This window comes from Podarcis vaucheri, assembly GCF_965113315.1.
Source record: "Podarcis vaucheri genome assembly, chromosome: 5".
NCBI classification, from domain to species: Eukaryota; Metazoa; Chordata; class Lepidosauria; order Squamata; family Lacertidae; genus Podarcis; species Podarcis vaucheri.
The window spans coordinates 46,042,797-46,059,417 of record NC_138763.1 but is presented as its reverse complement, the minus strand read 5'-3'; the positions used below and the strand labels follow the sequence as shown (position 1 = coordinate 46,059,417).

The window sequence follows — 16,621 nt, the reverse complement described above, 5'->3', positions numbered from 1 at the left end:
TTAGCTAAAGTGGAACCTCAGGTTAAGAACAGTTCCAGGTTAAGAACGGACCTCCAGAACGAATTAAGTTCTTAACCCGATGTACCACTGTAATTAATATATAAGATGACATCTCTGTATCAAAGTGTAGCACGTTTTAAGGGGTCCACAATGTGGCTCCCTTAGGTGCCACAAGCTTCTGCTTTTCCAAACTTTTATTACTTTTTTAAATGAGGGGGTTTGGGACCTTTTTTTGTTGCTGTGAGGGAGTTGCCTGGTTTTCTAAAATTTTTGGTCTGGTTTTCATTTGTTATGGGGTAGGGTGGGGAAACGGGATCTGAGCATTGCCCAATTTTCTTTTCTGTAATGGGTATTTCATGGTGCCCACATCAGTTCCTTAGATTTCCAAATGTGCCTGCAGGCCCAAATTTGTTGATTCCACAAAATACAAATCACTCAAGATACAAATCACTCAAGATGCAAATCACAGTATTTGTGTTCTGGAATTGCAAACAACTGATTATGAAAACTGAATATCTATTGTAATTGGGCGTGATTCCATTTGAAGTCAGACTGTAAATGAGATCCTGATTACGCTATTACACTCTCTCTTAAGTTGTTTGCTCACTGTCTTTCATGCGTTTCGGTTTCTGAGACTTCAGGGCCAACAGCACTGAAGCCCTCTCTGAAAAAGAGAAGCTTTTATGTGCAAGTCTCCCCACCTCCCAGCGTCCTATCAATGTTCAATTCTCTGAGTGGTTGATCTGACAGCAGTGACTTCAGCTAGTGGTACAGATTACTGGTAGTCCTTTGAACCACAATGTTGTCTTGTTAGGGTTTCCAATGGTTAAAGGGTAACCTCTTGATAAATAGAAGAGAAATAGAAGAGAAAACATAATATATTTTTAACACTATCCTCCCCCATAGACTGGTGTCCAAGCTAGAGACGATTGGACTCCCCAACTCCACCTGTCTCTGGGTTTTGGATTTTTTGTCAGAACGTTCTCAGAGGGTTAGAGTAGGGTCACATGTGTCCACAGCCCTTAGCCTTAACACCGGCTCACCACAGGGTTGCGTGTTGAGTCCCCTGCTCTATGCTCTCTATACGTACGACTGTACAGCCATCTACTCCAGCAACAAAATCATCAAGTTTGCTGATGATACTACGGTGGTGGGGCTCATTTCAGGAGGGGATGAGTCCGCCTATCGGGACGAGGTGGAGCGGCTCTGTGTTTGGTGTGGAGAGAACAATCTGGCTCTCAATACGGCTAAGACCAAGGAATTGGTGGTGGATTACAGGAAAAAAAAGGCGGACATTCAGCCCTTGTATATCAACGGGGAACGGGTGGAGAGGGTGGCGGAATTCAGGTTTTTGGGAGTGACTATGGATCAGGGCATGACTTGGAGCGCAAATACCACTGCTCTGGTGAAGAAGGCCCAGCAGAGAATTTATTTCCTCAGACTTTTAAAAAAGAACAATCTGAGTGAGAGACTGCTGGTGTCCTTCTACCGAGGCTCCATAGAGAGCATACTTACATACTGTATTTATGCTTGGTTCTCCAGTTGTACAGCTAGGGAGAGGAAGGTGCTCCAGAAGGTCATAACCACAGCCCAAAGGATTATTGGTCACCCTCTCCCACCTTTGGAAGAACTGTACGGTTCCCGTTGCCTTAGGAAAGCAAACAACATCCTGCAGGATCCATCTCACCCGGGATACAGTCTGTTTGCACTACTGCCTTCTGGCAGGAGGTATAGAAACATCAAGTCTAGGACAAATAGACTGAAAAACAGTTTCTATCCAAGAGCTGTGGCCTTTTTGAATGCTGTAACTCGATAGTGAGACCGGGGAGTTTGATGGGTGTGGGTGTGGGTGTGGTTGGAAGGTGGTTTGTTTGGTTGTTGCTGTTGTTTTGTTTTTGTTGTTTTTAAGGGTTGGCATCCAATTTCGTTGCACTTGTGCAATGTTGCACTAGTGTAATGACAATAAAGAATCTATCTATCATCTATCTATCTATCTATCTATAATATATACATCTTTCTGGGTGAGTTTTCACAAAATGAAATAGTGTTTGATATTCTCTGAACTTTGGACCTGAATGAAGTCCACTGTCTAGCTTAAATGAAGTCCACGGTCTAGCTCTTACTGCAACTCTGTTTGTCATGTGATAACTGCAGTCATCACATGGTTATTTGCTTGCGTGTAATGGTGTATTTACCGTTTTATCACCTCTGCACCATACATAACAGTGGCTATATCCTTCTTGATCCCGTGATTAATGGATCCATTCTACTCATTCTCTCAGACTTTGGTATCTGCTGGTCCAAATTAAGCCCTGACATGCATACTAAAGCCAACCGTTTGGGGAAGAAAAAAAGATTGCCAAGGTACTTCAGGTCAGGGGAAGCTAACACGATGCCTTCCAGATGTTGTTGGATTCCCAACACCCATCAACCTCAGCCAGTATGGCCAGTGATCAGGCATTATGGAAGGTGTAGTCCAACAAGTACGGTATGTATCCAAGCATGTAGATAGGGCCAGAGCCAGTCTGAGTGTGTGGTTGCAAAGCCTTTGTGGAGGATTTGCGCAGTGACCCATCACTCTACCTGATGTTGCAAATTACAGATCAGCAAGCAGCGGTTCCATGTGGTAGCAAGCTTTTTGGTGAAGGGCCTTCCCAACTGACTTAAAACACCTGTGTACCCCACCCCCACCCCGATTGGCTGCCCATTGGATCCTTCGGGGCAGGAAGGTGCATAAAGTGCTTCCTGTTCCCTCGGAGGCTTGCTTGGCTACAAGGTCTTCCTGTGATCTGGAGTGCTCCTTTATTCTGGCGTCTGTCCTGACCACTGACTCGTCTCATGGCCCCTGAGTCATTTCAGGGTTGGGTCGTGAACAGCAACAGGCTGGCACATGTTCATGTGCCAATGGATAGTTGGAAGGGATGAGTGACGTTAGTTCTCTGCTTACAGGTGCCATACCTTACTTGGACTAAATTGGGGACATTAGTATGTAGCTGATCTTAAAAAGAGGATTTTCCATCCAGGAGTGTGCTGTCCTTAAACTAACTGAAGAGCGTATTGTTAATCTTTTCCTCCCTCCCTGCAGGTCTGAGCTTTTAATTGTTATAAGCAGACAGAAATTCAGCATGTGAAGTATTTCTCATTATGACCCTAATACACTGGGAAGAGCTTCACCTTTTAAATTTCAGTTTTGTAGGCTGCTGTTCAAAGTCTCAGTCATGGGGGAGGGGAGGTGGCAACCCTGTTTTGTACACTTCATTGTGGCAAGCCCACGTTCTTATTTAATTATGTCACGATTTCCGGTGCTTACCAACTTTCTGACAGCTTCCTGCTTGTGTGTTAGACTGAGTGGAGATACAGCATTTAGAGTTAAGGGGGAATTGGGAAAACACCCTGAATAAATGTTGAAGAAGCACCTGAGTTTCACTGGTCAGAGTTCTGCACCAGGAAGCAACAGGTCTTGGTGTTGCTGATAGGATTCCCTCTCACTCTCCTTGCCAGATTTTTTTTGCTCCCCCCCCCATATGAACCTTCACAAGTGCTGGAGGCTGCTGATTTTCTCCATGTTCAGCGTTCCTGTGAATTAAAAATTGCTGGAGGGTGGAGTGGGGCTTTTTACAGTGGAAGAAACCCAGTTGCAGAATGCTCTCCAAGAGAGGCCCATTAAACATAATGTTGTCAGGTTTTGACTTGCCTTCGGGGGAAAAAACCCTACATCAGTTTACACAGGCATTTCTAGGCTATTAGTGGTTGGGCCTCTTTTTGTTTTATCCTTGTTTCATATTCCTAAATGGTTTTATTTTTAAAAAAGAGAGAAATCATGTTGCCATGTAAAGTATACACAAACAGAACTCCAGAGTCGTCTCAGATCATTATTTCTTTTAATAGGAAATACATATAACAATCTGAAACACAAATTGGTAACAACAAAGAAAAGCATCAGAGCAACAAGGAGTATAATACAAGCCTGAGCCAGGACTGGAAAAGGAGTGAAAGGTAAATATTTTCAGTACATTTTTAAAGAGATTCTCTATTTAAGACGGGGTGAGGAACTTCAGGTCTGTGGTCCAGAAGTGACTGTGACCCTCTGGCTGAAAAAGGGTTTTTATCCCTAAATTAGAGGATGTTGTCTGATGATTATAAAAATAAGGTTCTGTGCTTTGGTTTAATAGGTCTTAAAAGAACCTCTTCTCTTTGATAGTTGCACTAATAATCTGGTTTCCTTATATAGGAACAATTTACAGTGGTGCCCCGCAAGACGAATGCCTCGCAAGACGGAAAACCCGGTAGACGAAAGGGTTTTCCGTTTTTGAGCTGCTTCGCAAGACGATTTTCCCTATGGGCTTGCTTTGCAAGACGAAAACGTCTTGCGAGTGTTCCGATTTCCCCCCGCTTCCCCCCTTTTTCTAAGCCGCTAAGCCGCTAATAGCCTTTTAGCCGCTAATCCGCTAAGACTTTAATAGCCGCTAAGCCTTTAATAGCTGCTAAACCGCTAATAGCGCTAAGCCGCTAATAGGGTTGCTTTGCAAGACGAAAAAAACGCTAGACAAAGAGACTCGCGGAACGGATTAATTTTGTCTTGCGAGGCACCACTGTAGAAGCATTGAAAAATTAGCATCTGTCCATTGAGAAGTCTGCTCTGGTCTGTTGGTAAGTTTTAATGCCTCTACCAGAAAACAGATCTCCAAACTGTTTGTTAGTGTTTTCTTTCCAAATCTCCAATGTTCATTTTACCCATTTAGGGTTATGTTATGAAACATTGACTTTTGCAGATAAGAAACTCCCAGATTTGTAATGTCATTTTAAAATAATATTCTCAATCTAGATCAGTGCACTTGTTTTAAATAATTTTCTGTACTTCATATTGTATCAATGAATTTGTTTATTTACTGTTTTACTAGTGGATATGATCCAGTCCAAAATAAGCATGTAATAGTTCTGCTGTTCAGAGAGCTTCAATTGAATCTGTTAGCTGCTTTGATTTCCATTTTGTTGGGAAAAGCTCTGCCTGTAATGTTAGATTCACAATTTAGGATTTTTTTTAAAGTTAGGTATGTTAAAAGAGATTGTTATTGAAATTTGGAGGTAAATGAGTCCTTGAAATGCTCAGTGGCTCAAGATAATGATGAGATCCTTTGCAGAAACAGCCTATTATCCAAAAGAGCATTAGTATGCATTTTGGTGTAAAGTATTTTATAAGTATTTGGTGTGAGAAAAAAACCTGATGGAAATGTATCTTTATTGAGTAGGAGAACAAGTATCCTTGATGTCAACTTTATATAATTGGCTCTTGGTACCTTATATAAACATTAATTATGAATCTGAAATGAAGTAAGATTTTTTTAAAAAAAACTATTTGTTTTCAATTTTAGATGCTCTAATGACTTCTGAATGTTGCTATTATAGTCAAGCTCATGCTGAGATGTAAGACTTATTTTGCTTCACCTCACTAACGCAGTGCCAAAGGTTGACCTACTTTCTGATGACTGTGTCATTGTGCCCTTGCAGGTTCCACTTCCTAAGTCTCAATAATGTATATTATTAAACAAGCCTCTGCCTTGCTGGTATCCTTTTATCTCCCATACCTTGTCATTATGTGCTAGGCTGGAGCATACCCATCAGCTATGCCCCTGGAACTCTTGGGATTTTGTGTAGAATCTGGCACAGAACTTGGGTTTCTTGATATTGACTTTTATGTATTTTAAATAAAAATGGTTTTCTAGTTCTCATGGTTAAAAGCAACTAAGCCCCCAAAGTGTTTGGGTAGTGTCAAAAGGCAGCCTAGGAAATCGACCCGAGGACTGATTCTTCCAGGCTTGACTCTGTGACCTCTACTTCCAAGCTCCCTTACACACCTATGGATCTTAGCACCTGTACACCATCCTTATGCTACATTATCACAGTCTCCCCTGCCTCTCTGGGGTAATGTGACAATAAATAGGATAATCCTATGTCTACTGCACTGAGCTCCTTGGAGGAAGGGAGGGATGCCTATATGATGAAAAAAATTATAACGTCCTTATGGTTAAATGAGCCTTGAAGTCTAATGCATTTCTAGCTTGATGTTTGTTAGAAGTCAAATCACTGGGGCTTCCTTCCAAGTAAATGTGTGTTTTTGATTTAGAATCACATATGTAATTCAGCAGTCAGGGCTGTCATGCCAGCTTATTTGCTGCTGGATATAAATGGTTCAGATACTGGAATACAGTATTCAGGGAAAGCTGTCTGTGGCCAAGAGACAGCAACTGCTGTTGTGCGGTCCTTTGTAAGGAGCGATGATTGCATATGTTGGATGCACAGAAGTCTGCCCAAAGAAATCTTTGGACACTTTATACTCATACTTCCACTCTGACTCAAAGATCATTGATACATGGAAATGTCAGCTATCAGACTCTGTGATACTTCATCCTGGTACAAAAGGCAGTGCTAATGGTTCCCAGTGCTACTATGCTGCCTCTTGGCAAGCATACAGATTAAGCTTCCATGTGACACTATTGAGCAGGAGCAAGAGGTTATGAAAGTACAGAAATGTTAGTCTTTGGGAACCCAAATTTCTTTCAGCTAACATTAAGCAGGGTTTTAATTTTGTTGTAATTTTAAATGGGGTTTTGATTGCGATTATTGTAATTAGGGTTGTTAGCTGCTCTGGGCTCCCATGGTGGGCTATGGGGAAGAACGGGATGGAAATGTATGGGAATAAATAACTATTTTTGGGATGCTTTGAAGCAAGGCTACTGCATCATGATGTTCTTTGGGTGGGACTGAGTAAGGTCAATTATGATGGAAGTTTCCTTCCTGGGGTTAATAACACCTGGGGAAAGGGAGCATCAGGATCATGACTGGAGGGTAAAAAACTATTCTTATGCATCTGAGTCCTGATCTTGATTACCCCCATTCTCCTGCTGCAGCTTTTATTGGAATGAAAAAAACTAGTTAAAGGCAAATCATACATTTAACATTTCAGCTAGTTTCAGTCTTGTCTTCTGGCTGTCCACATTTGCAGGGTATTATGCAGTAAAAAAAGAGAGCTGAATTCATTAATCAGGATAAAATATGCAAATTAAGAAATGTGCACAAAATACAGAGTATCTGCAAGAAAGGGCAAACAAGTGAAGCAGGCCATTGATATCTTGCTGTCTGACAGCTAGAAATTCTACTGAGCCCCACTCTAGCTTTGGAAATTTCACCCCACAGTGCCTATTTACTTTAGAGCCCATATTTCAAGCCATAAGGACTAGAAACTTGTTTTGTATTTTTAAATGAAACCTGGATCTCTTTGTTGTTGGATTCTGTGCCTCCTGCTTTGTGGGTGGGTGTGCATCAGTGATCTCCCAAGGCGGATTTTGCGTTGACTTTATTTGATTCCAGTTTCCTTAATATTTCTGTTGTTTCTGCTTTCCTTATGAGCTTTTTCTCATTCTGTATATTTCATGGTTAAACTTTCCCTCTGGCAACATTTGATAGAGAATTGTCCTTTTTTTGCCATGGTTGGCAGTTCTTCCCTTTAAAATAAATATCTAACCTAGATGTCCTTCCACTTTTGCATACTGGGGTTGGTATGCAAAATCACTTTTGGTCTTGTTTCAATAGGAGTTTTGTATAGCAATCCCAGCTTAACAACAGCATCATCTGGAAACCTGGACTTGGCATGGTACAAATCAGGACCTGCTATCCTGCTCCAGTTCTTGGACTTTTCAGTGTGCATATGCTTAATCCAAGCTATCCATAAGAGGGGAAAAACTGTTGCAGATTAAATTTCTGTCTAAAACACAGCTGTGTGAGGCTGGCCTCAATTTATTCTAGCATACTCCTGTTGCTTACACTATTTGAGAATGGAAAATTGGTTAAAGGGTAATCAAGCCCCCCAAACCTTATCATGTCAATAGTTAATACTGGTGTTGGTATGCTCCTTGGTCATGGCAAGCGTCTTTCCCCCCACCCCATTTCTGACTTGGAATTGCTTGATTTGCCTAATGGTCTTTGCCTGACAACTGCTCCCAGCTACTGAAATTTGTGTTGCATCCCACTTGTCTTGGTGGAGCTAAAGGAAACCATTCTGATTCCCGCGAATGGCCAGAGAAAGTTATAGTAGCCTGAAGGGTTGTAGCTGGTAGACATTAAGCAGCCCCCAGAACTGCTGTTGTTTTGGGGCACTGGTACTGCTTTGCTTTGCTTGTTACTGTGTTTTTCTCCCTTTGCTCAACTGGTACGCTCGGCAATAAAGCCTTTTCTCAGTACTCACAAGAGATCTGACAGTGTAAAAGCAAATCCCGTCAGATACTTGAAACAGTAAAAGCATTTGTCATTGCTTTGTCTCTAGCCTGCACTGCATTATTTGGTTTGTTTTTGAGCATTGATACTCTGCTTTTCCAACAAGTGCTTAAAGTAGCTTAAAGAAAGGAGGATAAAACATGAATAGTATAAAATGATACCACTGAGTAAGAACATTGAGAGTTTAATTAGCAAATAGCCTCTACCAGGAAAACATGGTCTCTTGACACAGCAGTTGACAGCATCCAAACTCTGCTTGTCTTGGAACAGCTGGATGTCCCTGCTTCCCTTGACGAGCTGAAAAACTCCATCAACTCTCAAACGTGTGGTAAAGACTCAGGACAGGGCAGAATCCCAACAGAAGTGCTGAAAGCCGGCTTCACTTCCTCCCCTATGATGCACCTCCATGGTATTTACCTGCAGTGTTGGGAAGAAGGATCTGTGCCACAAGACATGCATCTCTCTGCTAAGTACTGTGGGGAAAGCCTTTGCCCAAGTAGTTCTCAACAGATTTATGCTCACTTGCTGACAGGGTCTATCCCAAGTCACAATTTGGCTTTAGAGCTTGGAGGTCAGTCAACAGGATTTTCTCATTGAGCCAGCTGCAGGAGAAATGCTGAGAGCAGAGACACCCATTGCACATCCTTTTCATTGACCTTGTTCAACAAAAAATGACTCTTCACACAGCTCAACAAGATGATCAGGTCTTTACAGGAGAACATGCATGTCACTGTCCAGTATGATGGTTCATCCTTGGACACCTTCCCTATAAAGAGTGGAATGAAACAGGACTGTGTTCTCACCCCAACTCTCTTTGGCATATTCTTCCTGTTGCTCTCCTATGCCATCAGCTTCCATTGAAGGAGCTATGGTGTCTGTTCAGCCTGGCACATCTCTGTGCCAAGACAAAAGTGTGGTGTGTTCTTATCTGAGAGATGTTGATTGCACTTGGTGCAGCCTTGACAGCGCACTCTGTGGGAGCTCTACAGAGACACATCAACCATTTTGCCCAAGCCTCCATGGAGTTCGGCCTCACCATTAGCCTGACAAAGACCAGCAACCTGAATCAGGATGTCACTAGCACTCCACACATCAGCATTGGTGACCACACATGACATGAAGGCTGGCAACATTATGCCTGCCGTATGGGAATCCCTTGTGGACGATTGCAGGGCCTGGAGACATACAGTCAGGTTGTGCATCCACAGCAGTGATCAGAGGAGGAATGACTGTCGGGAGCAGTGTAGAGAGAAGTTTGACTTCATTCCCAAAGATGTACTCTTCCATTGTCTCCTGAGACAGATGGATGCTTACAATTCATGGTTTACAGCTTGAGGTGGGATATCTGGAGTGAAGTTGTACACTATGACTATAATACCAAGCCTTTGGGATATGAGCTGGGATAGCTCAGTTGGCAGAGCATGAGACTCTTAATCTTCAGGTTGTGGGTTTGAGCCCCACATTGGGTGAAATATTCCTACATTGCAGGGGGTTGGACTAGATGATCCTTGTGGTCCCTTGCAACTCTGCAATTATATGATTCTATGATTCTGCTTTGGGTCTTGACTGACCTAGGTTTTGCTTATGTGCCTGTTGGTTGTTGAATTCTAGAAGTCAGGCAGGTGTTTTGTGCAGGTCAGATTAGTTGGTGGCTGCTGCTTTTGGGCTAGAATATGTTGGCCATTGAGATTATTTTCATCCATCTTCTTCCACCAATATCTGAGTATAATAAATATAGTTGGCCAGCATAGATCTTGATTTTCTGCTTTTCATGGATTCCCAAAGATGAGGCAGGATAGTAGGTGAGGAAAATAAATTTGGAGCAGTTTTGGAAGATCTCAGAAATATAATTTTGTGCATATGTGTGTTTGCAGATTTGCATGTGTAATAAAACTGGAGTATGAAAAGACTAAAGTTGGCTAAATTGGTATGTGAACCTTATCCTTTTTCCTGCCCCTTAAATCTTACCAGGGAGCAACCCATATGTAACCTGCAGAGCAAATCCAATTTCCTGTGACTCTGATACTATTGGGGGATGGGGTGGACAGTGGCTGTAAACGTCACTGCACCCTGGGCGATATTTTATAATCATAAGCTGAGCTTTTCCCTTGACTGAACTTTGATGGATGACTTATTCTAATCTTTTACGTAGTCAGATAATCTCCCCTCCACTCCTCTCTGCTGGCATTAAAATGAAAGATTTCTAAGGAGTAAGGACTGGTCTGCCAATCCAATCCAATCCTAGGATGAGTTAACTTCCCAAGATTGCAACAGTTCTAGGTAAAAATTTAACCAGACCTTTATAGCCAATTGCTTGATTGTCCAGACCAAAAGCTACGCACTGATCCCAAACAAATGAGAACCTTGGAAACTGCTGTAATTACAGCTTTACAAAAACACAGATTCCACCATCTGTCTTCTCGTAGACCCTAGATGAGGAAAAGGTAAGCACAAGGAAGGGCTAGGGTGTCCACTGCTGATCTTGCCTGTGTTTCTCTTGGATACCTCTCACAGAAAAGGAGGTTGTTGACTCTGCCCTGCTGCGATGGTTAAATTTTAGTCAATGTTTGTGTTTGCTTTGCGATAAGGGAGGGCCTGCTCTGAGGTTTTTTCTCTACAGGCAAGAGCAGGCTGGGTGTTCTGTCTACAGCCAATCACTTTCTAGAGGAGTAAACAGGAAAGGTAACAGAGTTCACTTCTTATTTGCTTTTTAGAAACCCAATGCTGCTTTTGCTTCATTTGTAACCAATAAGGTGGCATGATTTCCAACTATAGAATGTCTGGGTTGAAGTGCATTCTTTCATCATCCTAGTTTCTTTTTCATGTATGAAGCTAAGTTTTGCCCAACCTGTCTCAAGGCTCTTTAACATGAACATTAGGAACCTGTTTGTTATCAGATTTCTTCTTACTTCAGGTTATATGCACAGTTTGGAGTATAAATGCGGACAAATGAAGGAAAGGCATAATAGCAGCAGATTATGCTTTCTTAACATGGAAGAGAAAAGGGGTTAGTTTGTGAGTTTTGAGGAAAACAAATGGGAGTCACCCTAGAGTTCTTAAATTATTGGTATAGGAACTCAATAGAAGCTTGTTGAAAGCCATGCGGTCTGAGCTGCGGCAACCAGCTCAAACCTCCTCACATGGGAACTGCTCCGTGGCTAACCCTGGCAGGACAGCTTACTCTAGCATTAACCCCTTCGTGCATGCTGGTTATATGATGTTGGTTATCCCATATGTATATTTGTGTATCAATTAAAAAAACTAATGAAACACAAATATTTATTTGCCAGAGGGGTATAACACAACAGAACATTTAAGCACACAGATAGGTGCAGACTGCTACTTGTCTCTGTTGACAGTACTGAGCTAGATGGGTCCAGTGATCTGATTCGGTATAAGGCAGCTTCACATGTTCAGCCTCGTGGCAGTGAATGTCATAGTTTGTAAATACCTGTTCTTTAATTGGTTAAACTATGCATGTAGTTAAAGAATGGGTATTTACAAATGAGACCAGATTTAAGGTGTATTTCCCCCTCTTCACAGATGCATTTTATAATTAACTCCTGCCTCCCAAGTTATATAGGGCACATTCTGACTGATAAGACTTTGTGTGATCATAATAGAAAATAGCACAAGGAGGTGAGGTGATGGTGCACTTTATAGCTTATGATCTGTCAGTCTTTGTATCTCAGTTCCTGGTGTGTTCACACAAATCCTTGCACCTTATTAAAGAGATACACAACTTGCGCAAATGGTTTTACATTGTCTTTGCTGGGAATCGTCTCTTTCCACTTTCTTATCTGAGTGAAAAGCTCTATGCACCAAATTAGTACCACATGCAGCTAGCTGTTTTGCTGTTATTTAACAGAACCTTCACCCTCACTACTCCACTATCCTGTTATTTCACTGTCTCACCTCTGGTTTTGGTTGAAATTGCTGTTGATCAGTAAATTGCCACAAGTCCACAATTTTGGAAGCAGAAAGCAAGGCCATATTCAGGAGTATTTTAAACACTGTGGGATTAAACTGACACGAAATGCAGCAAGTGATGGTGTGAACACAGCCTTAATTTTTGGATGTTCCTTTATATCTTTTATCACTATGAAACTTTCATGCTGAACCTGACTGCTCTCTTGTTCTGGGCAAGGTATGAGACAATGGAATCATGTGAGCAGCACATATGGATGCCAGATGCTTGCAGCTTTTCTAATAACTGGATTTCACAGTGTCAGATGATGAATGAGATAGATGTGTAGAGTAGGAATGGGGAACCTGTGGCCCTCCAGATGTTGCTAGACTACAGCTCACATCATCCCTCTCATATTGGCTATGCTGGCTGGGGCCGATGGGATTTCTAGTCCAACAGTACAGTGGTACGTCAGATTATGAACCGTCCTACTTATGAATGCTTCGGGTTATGAACTCTGCAAACACAGAAGTAGGTGCCATGGGTTGCGAACTTTGCCCCGGGATACGAACATAATGGGCTTCCGGGGCCGCGGGAGGCCTATGTAGGGAATGTGTGCTTTGGGTTAAGTGCGGACTTCTGGAACGAATTAAGTTCGTAACCCGAGGTACCACTGTATATTGGAGGCTCACAAGGGAAGGGCGGTAATTCAGTGGTATATTATCTGCTTTGCATTTAAAGGGTCCCACATTCAATCCTTGGCATCTGTATGTAGGGCTGAAACTCTATGAAGCTGCTGCCAGCCATTGGTCTTCAAGTGGTGAGTTGGGTCCCTTAGTGGGCTGCAGTTTGACCTATGGAGAGATGTGGTAGCAACATTAATATATGATGCAAAATTCACTTGTGGGGCCCCAAATGCAGGTTTGAGTTAAAGGGGGTGTCCCCAGTCCGATAAGCTGAAGGAGTATTGATGTGAAAAAATACTGAGCTAGATGGAGCAATGGCCTGACTGAATAATAATGATGTTTTCCACCTCTGGCAGAGACTTTTTGGTTAAGTGCTCTGCAGAATCACAGTTCTGGCAAATAGCAACCTAGGTAACATTTGAATTTGGAATCCCTATTCCATGAGAGCAGGTGGGTTCATACAGTACCTATACCAAGTACAAAAAGCTAGCTTGACTGTTCCAAAATGGAGTTTGGGAACTTTTAATACGGATGTGACATCCCTATTTTAGAAATCATGGTGTTGACAGGTCAGGATCCTCACATGTCACATCAAGTCAGAGAGAATAATTACATAGTTTTTCAGGTTCTCTACTCTTTCATGACATTTGCACTAAAAATGATGAGCCCAGGAGGAAGCTTCAGGTGACGCTGTTGGATCTGCTTAATGTGCCGTTGGCTCAGAAATGCAAAGAGGATTTCTTGCTAAAACAAGTGCTTGGCTGACTCATCCAGGTGATCATCTCTATATGAAATATTTAAATTGCAGGCAGGGGCCATGTGGGTTACGAGTTCACTTTTGTTGCCTTTTTGCAGTTGTGTGCTTGAGAAGGGACTGTTATTGTCTCTTGTAGGAGATTGTTCTGCCAATAAACATGTTCATCTTGTTTCTTGCATCGTAAATGGTTGAACAAAGGCTGGTTCATGTTGAGCTGTCCATGTAAGAACTCAGAAGGTGGTTGCTGTCTTGCTTTAAGAATTGCCTTTTGTTTCCTCACAAAAGTCTTTCATTTTTCACTCTGCACACATTGGCATGATTTGCAGAAACCAGACAAAATTTGTGTTAGTGAGGCTGTGTGGGCTCCCAGGGAGGAACTCATAGCAACTTTGCTTCATCCTGGTCTACATTGGCCTAAGCCCAATGAAGCTGTGATTCCTAGAAATGACAGCGGCCACACCATCTAAGAGAAGGAAAACTCTGATCCTAAACCTTCGCTACCTTTGAATAAATAAAAGGCCAAGGGGTAAATCAGAGTGGAGTACCTAAGACGGTTGGATGGCATCTTATATGCCTCCTTCTGGCAACTCCTGCAGCCAAGTTGGTGCCAAACTTATTGCTCTGCTTATCTTTGGACCACATCAGTGAGGCCAGGAGGTGGGTCTTATTGTCTGGGCAGCCCAGGACATCCATACACACTACCCAAGCTTATGTCTCGGGGAGGTCACTGCTAACATAGTGGTTTGACTTCACCCTCAGAGGTGCACCTCTCGAGACAAACAGATGCCAACAATATAGTACATTGTAAGCACTGAAAGCACTTCACGTATCTCAGCAATGTGGGAAAGTATTCTTTCTGCAGTGTAGAGCAGCCTTTGCCAACTTGGTGTCCTCCACTGGACTGCCATTCCCTTGGGAAGCTGTAATCCAAAACACCTAGAGGACACCAGGTTGGTGAAGACTGGTGTGGGCGGACGCTGGCACCAAGTGTACACCTGAGACACCGAGTACATGCCAAGAGGAGATTTGGCCTGTGGACTTTTCAGCTGGCATTTTTAGCCACCATAGCACACATCCAAAATGTTGTGTATCAGATGATTTTTACCGAGTTGGATCTGCTGCACAGTTACTTGTTTGCCCTTAGACTACAGAGGAGTACTTTGGGATAGTCTCACGAAACATACATGAATATGATGGACTCCTGTAGCGCACTCTTGCCCATAGAGTGAGTGACCACCAGTACAAAACTAAATTGTGAGACAAAGCATCTGACCATTATGAAAGGCACGACATCTTTAGCAATATAGTAATGCCTGACTAAAATCCAGTGGAAAGGACGTTCATTACGGGACATTTCATTATTTCAGAACTCCCCCACCCTCCACCCTCCTAGGTTCCTTTTCTAAAACCTTTCAGCATCTTGTTTCCGTGTTCCTTTTCATAGTAGAAGAAATATTTGCCACTGGGTAGGCTGTTTGCAGCAAGCCTGTCTGAACAAGGCGTAGGTGTTTGATTTACACATTGTTGTTTTTGTCTGTTGAAGGTAGCAACCCCCCAGAGTAAGCGAGAACCACGTTTAGTTTGCTAAATCGTGATCTCTTGTTCAGAATCTCTTTTCTCATTAGTTGCTTGAAATTAACCAACAGTTCTTCTGATGGCAATGGAGTTAAGCAATGTGGAGGAGATAATATTTTTTGGGATCAAAGCCAAACCAAGCACATGGAAATGAGGCAACAGCATTATGTTCCAGTAAATGGCATTTAATACCTGCTATACCAGCATAAGGGCTGTTCTGTTTAAAATCGGATGCTGGTGAGTGTGGTTGGATCTGCCTTGAATCAATATTTTCCTGTTTTGATCCATGCTAAAGGTTCTGGGTTTCAGTGAGCCTGCAACTGGGAATGGTTGACTAATGACATATTAGCCATTTGAGCCCTGAAAAGTGGTCTTGGATGGCAACCCTGCTCAAAGGCCCTGTTGGACAAGATCATATTGCTTCATCTTCAGTCCAGGGACCTTTAAAATTCTCAATATCAATATGTTCAGGCTGATTTATCTGCTGTATGTAACCCACTAGGCTTGCTGCTTCATGGTTCCAGTCTGCTGTTCCTGGTTATAGTTTGTGTGCTGGATATCACTTCCTCTCTGGTCTTGAGCCAAATCTCACCACAGCATCCACATTTACATTTGACTTTCACCTTGCTCCCTGTTGCCTGATCATCTGATCCAGACGCCCTATGTGCTTCACACACGATGCACCATTAACTTGTTGATGCTTCAGTTACAGATGACGAATACACTCTGCTTGGGTATAATGGCTTCTCCCGTGTGGGAACAAGACTTGATATTCCAAGAAGCCGGTTAAAATGTAACCTCAGAACTTTCAGTTGCAGGAGAATGAGGGGTGTGGCAGAACATGCCTAAGGGAATGCTTTAAATATGCTTTCGTTTTTTATTTGATATTTGATAATTGAAATGAATACAGGAAGAAATAATTGGCAGTTTTGTGAAACGTTGTATATGCCATAGAGTTTTGGTAGCAGTGAAAGGACTTTTGGGTTAACGTTTCCGGAAATGCTGTTACTCAAGCATAGCCTTATTGCACTGCTTCCTTATCTATTGTTTTCACCAGTGTCAAACTTTTTATATACAAGGAAGTTGGGTGATTATCCATTACAGCCTGCTTTAGTTACAAAGGTGTGTCGTTGTGGATAGGTTAAAGTGCAGCCACTAGCAAGCCCTATGTATAAGGGACAATCCCAATTTCATGACAATTGTGCCCAGGGGGTTGCTTTAATTTTTTTGCTAGATTGAATTGATAAAATAACCATTCTGTAGATTTTGATGTTAAATCTCAGTATAGGGCAGCTGCAGTCTGATACTACTGACACATGCATACATGCCAACACTTAGGAGAAGTGTTAAACTCCATTTTACATGCTGCAGCTGTTAAGATGTGAAATGCTGATTATAGGGCAATTGTGGTATTACTGGAATAGC

General features: G+C 42.3%; 1 protein-coding gene across 3 annotated transcripts in view; it reads left to right on the top strand.

Moving 5' to 3' along the window:
• SEMA4G (semaphorin 4G) overlaps positions 1–16,621 on the top strand; it is a 98,546-nt gene that overhangs the window by 11,529 nt on the left and 70,396 nt on the right. The window contains exon 2 of one of the 3 annotated variants that reach the window (XM_082225078.1): positions 3,889–3,996. The exons of 1 other annotated variant lie outside the window; for it this stretch is intronic. The gene's annotated coding sequence lies outside the window, so the exon portion shown is untranslated. Of the gene's footprint in view, positions 1–3,888; positions 3,997–4,586; positions 4,651–16,621 lie in introns of those variants that run through there. One more of the 3 variants, XM_082225077.1, reaches the window with a different exon arrangement.